The sequence below is a fragment of the Rhinopithecus bieti genome, unplaced genomic scaffold, assembly GCF_001698545.2.
Source record: "Rhinopithecus bieti isolate Rb0 unplaced genomic scaffold, ASM169854v2 scaffold_5333, whole genome shotgun sequence".
Lineage (NCBI taxonomy): Eukaryota > Metazoa > Chordata > Mammalia > Primates > Cercopithecidae > Rhinopithecus > Rhinopithecus bieti.
In genome coordinates this window covers 1,024,034-1,028,825 of record NW_016804678.1, presented here as the reverse complement: position 1 = coordinate 1,028,825, position 4,792 = coordinate 1,024,034, and positions in this window count along the sequence as shown.

Sequence of the window (4,792 nt, the reverse complement as noted above, 5' to 3'; positions counted from 1 at the left end):
CGGCGGCGGCCTCCAGAGGGCGCTCTGCCCCGCGCCGCGCGCCCGCAGGGGCCCACCGCGCGCCTTCAAAGGGCGATACGGCTGCCCGCCTCAACGCTCTGGGCGCCGGGGCCGCGCGGACAGTTCCGGGAGCCCCGCGCCCTCGAGCCGGGTAGCCCGCGACCCCGGGAACAGGGCCTGGCTCAGTGTGTCCAGGCTAGGAGCATGGCTTCCTTTCACGGGAGGAGAAACTGAGGCTGAAGAAGGCAGTAGCAGTTCCTAGACCTTGCGGGGCCGGGTGTTCCTATCTCTCGGCCTCGCGCATTCCTCTCTGTCAGATGGGGGGGCACCTGCGCGGGGAGCCCGGGCGCCCCCTGCAGGCCCCAGGCTGGTGGCGCATTCCCGGCTGGGGACGCGGCCCAGGGAGGAAAGTCCCGCGGCAGAGGCGTGGTGAGACGCGAACTCCGGCCGAGCCTGGGGCAGCGGGTCTGGAGGGTGCGAGGTGTGGGGCTGCAGAGTCCAGGGTGACGAGCCGGAGCTGCCCAGGCAATACCCCCAGCCTGCATGGCAAGGCTGAGGGGCAGACACCCAGCACTCAGTGACTGTACTCACAACCGCCACCCGCAGGCCGGAGGCATCCGGGAGGGCCTCCCGGTGGAGGGCAACCGGGCCAAGGGGAAGCCGGCAGCGGGAGCATCAATAACAGAGCAAAAAGGCCGGGAAAACCCGGCTGGGGACTGGGCCTCCATCTGTAGCCTGAGGGGTGCGGTTTTTGCTGTGTGAATCACGTCACCCCTACAGAAGAGGAACCCTCTACAGTTCACATGATTAGGAGGGAAAGGGAAGGGACTCATACTGGGCCCAGATGTCCCTCCCAGTCTCACCCTGCTCCTCCCTCCTCAGGAGCAGCCACAACCCTCATTTTTGTGTTCATGTTTAACTGCATTTCTTTGGATGTGACCTCTTATATTTGCATCCCAGAATGGGATGCTGTTTGGTTGGCTTGTTTTGGGTATTATGGAAACCGGGTCACTCAGCCTGTGCTGTTTTCTCCGTCTGCTCTGTGTGGTGAGGGGCACAGGGCGGCTGCTCGCAGCCATCGTCCTCGCAGCCTGTTTTGTGGTATTCTGTCGCCTTGGGCGCCTGCTCACCCATTCTCCTGCTGATGGACATGGAATTGTCACCTACTTGGAGCCATGATGAGCAAAGCTGTGATGAGCATCCTGTGCGTGCCTCTCAGTGGGCACCTTTAGATCCAGGGATGGTCTGCAGGGTCATGGGGTAGGATATATCTAGCTTTAGGAGATACAGCAAAACCGTCTTCCCAAGTGAAAGTCCCAGTTTACACTCCCAGCAGCTCAGCAGGAATGTGGAAGGGTCTGGCTGTGCCACATCCTCACCAATACTTGGCACTCTTTAGTTTTGCAAATCTAGTGGCATGAACTGGTTTTTCACTAGGTGGTTTTGCTTGTCTGCTTTTTTTGTTTTTTCCTTTAGAGACAGACAGGGTCTCGTTCTGTCACCCAAGCTGGGGTGTTGTGGTGCAATCAGAGTTCACTGTAACCTCAAGCTCCTAGGCTCAAACCATCCTCCCGCCTCAGCCTCCTGAGTAGCCGCGACTACAGATGGGCACCACCATGTCTGGCTAATATTTTTTCAACATAGAGACAAGGTCTCTATGTTGCCCAAGCTGGTCTCAAACTCCTGGGTTCCAGTGATCCTCCCACCACAGCCTCTCGAAGTGTTGCGATTAAAGGCATGAGACACAGCACCCAGGCTCATTGAGTCTCACCCTGTCACCTGGACTGGAGTGCAGTGGCTCGATCTGAGCTCACTGCAACCTCCACCTCCTGGGTTCAAGTGATCCTCCCACCTCAGCTTCCCGAGTAGCTGGGATTACAGGCATGTGCCACCATGCCCAGCTAATTTTTGTTTTGCCATGTTGGCAAGTCTGGTCTCAAACTCAAACTCAAGTGATCTGCCCGCCTCGGCCTCCCAAAGTGCTGGGATTACAGGCATGAGCCACCATGCCCAGCCTCATTGTGGTTTTAACTTACATGTTCCTGAATGAGGCAGAACATCTTCCTCAAAAGTTATATATATTATTTTATTTCCCAAGCACTAATACAGCGCTGGCTCTGCTACCTTCTACAGATGGGTGGGCTGAGGCTGGAGACTTGCCCAAGTTCCCCAGTGGGTAGAAGACCCGGCTGGGAGGCTAACCCCAGGAGTCTGGCTCCTCCAGTCTGTGGTCCTGACCCAGCCGCTGGGCTGCACTTCCCCTCCCTTCCCTGGCAAACAAGACCGGAGAGGTTTCTTTCCTCATGGACTGCTGAGACACACGTGTGGGCACAGATCCAGCCTCATGGCTAGTGAAGGCAAAGCAAGTCCTGACTGCTCTCTAAGCCTCAATTTCCTCATCTGTGAAACGGATGTGAGAGCTTGCAGAGCTGTAGTGAGGGACACAGTGAGTGTGGACGCCATGGCTGACCTCAGGGAATGTTCATCAGCTCTTGTGTGTGCCACCTGTCACCAGCACCAGGGGCTGTCCCTGCTGTCTGCCTGTTCCTGCCCTTTTGCCACGAGGAAGACACTCCTCAAGGAGCTTCCTGCTCTGTGCTCAGGGTCCCCTGGGAGAGCTTAGGCCTCTCCTCTGAGGTCCAGCCCCGTGTCTCTAGCTGCGTCTGGGGAAGTTCCAGGGCCACTGAACTCTGAGTGGCCAGAACCACGCTCCTCGTTAACCAGGTACCTCCCCTCTTTCTCCCCGTCTCTGGGAAATGCGCCACATCCCCAAGGTTGCCCTACTGGGAACCTCCATGCTCCTCATGCCCCCTGCATCCCTCAGCCTGGTAGATTCTTCCCAAAAACATATTCCAGAATTTTCCACTTCCCTCCGTCCCCATTCTGGGCTCCTCAGGAAGGAGCACCTCCTCTCTGCTCTGCCTGCTCTACTTGGTAATGCCTTTCTGTCCACTGGCCACACAGCAGCAGCAAGAGCCATCACAGTGAGAATCTGTTCGTGTGACCCTCTCATTACACCCTGGAATCCCTTCTCCCATCATGAGCAACCGTGGATTCCAGGTGGCCTAGGTCTCAGCGCCACACAGAAAATTCTAAGGCTTTTAGGAGACCAGAGAGCAGATTCGCTTCCTGTCCCTGGGCTAGGGGAAGATTTCATAAACAAGATGCTAAAAAAATAAAGGAAAATATGAGTCAATTTGACTACATTAAAATCAGTTACTTTTGCTCATTAAAAGTTACAAATAATGAAAATAATGAGACAAGTCAGGATCTAGAAAAAGATGGCTTATAACACATCTAATTGTCAAAGGATGTGTATCCTGAATATATAAAGAACTCCCTAGAGTCAACAAGGAAAAGGCTGTGCCCCCACAGGAAGGTGGGGAGAAGACTCCACAGGTGGTTTGTGGGAGACAGAGGCGAGTGCCTCTTGCTAGGGATGGGCTGCGTGAGGCAGGCTCTAGAGCCCCTGCGGGTCCCGTCTGGCCCCAGCAGCAGCTGCCCTCTGTTTAGCTCTGAGCTCCTGGTGTGACCTCACTGGGTCCTGACACTGCCCTCTGAGGAGGGACTGCAGCACCCCAAATGCAGATGGAGAAGTTGGAGGTGAGCAACCCTGGAGGAGCTGAGATTGGAGCCGGGGTCTGTGGTTTTGGGGCTCCTGACCCCACATCAAATAGAGGGGAAGTGACTCAGCAGGCTGCTGGGCTCTTCCCTCTGGGTTTCCCCTGTTGGTTTAGCTTCTGTTTGCCTTCAGCAGCTCAGCGGGCTGGGGAGTCTGTAGAGTAGTGCAGGAGATTCTTAGGAACATGGTTCCATTTCAGTGGGGTCTGGAGAGGAGCCTCTTTTGGCACCTTCCCCTGCTCTTGCCCCAGGGGCAGCTCTGGGGACTGTTCTGCATTTGTACGAGTCAGAGCTTTCTGCTAAAGTACACTCAGGACCTCCTTCCCCTTGAGGCAATCCCACTGCTGCTGGGTGAGGAGGAGATGGGGAGGATCCAGGCACCCCCAGCTCTAGGAGATGGCCCTCAGATCCCTGGCCACTGAGTTCAAAGCTGGTTGTGGGGAACATCTGGATTCCTGCTTGGGCCCACTTTGGAACCTGGCACCACCACTGCCAAATACTCCTAACCCATCCTTGTCTCACTTCCCCTGCTTCTGTCACCTCCTACCTGGAGGACATGGGGACCCTCAGTTGCCAGCTCAGTCCTCCCAACTCTGCTTTCCACACTGTGGTCCACAGGGATCTGATAGAGAGCTGAGGCAATCCCTCTTCTAGTTGGCAATTCTTTTAACACATGAAATGCCTCCCACACAATTGCACACCAATACACACCACAACATATTCAACATACACCATACACTCATGCAACCACATTACCAACATGAAGCCAGACCACCACACATTCAAGCACACACTTGCACACACAATCGTCGAGCACACACAACAAGGGCACCAACACAATGCAAGTACAGCACGCACATGCAGGGCACACGGCACATGCCATATAAGCCTCAAACATGCCAAACCACATGCAAACACATGCACACACATGCACATCCACTCACACATGCAAGCACGCATACACATGCTAGCACACACATGCAAGCAGACACACAAGCACACTCACACATGCAAGCACATACGCACACATTCACACATGCAAGCACACATACTCCAACATGCAAGCATGCACACATACACTCATATGCAAGCATGCACATGCACATCCACTCACATACGCAAGAACACACACACTTGGACCTGCTTCCCACCTCTCTCCTTCCCGTGCACA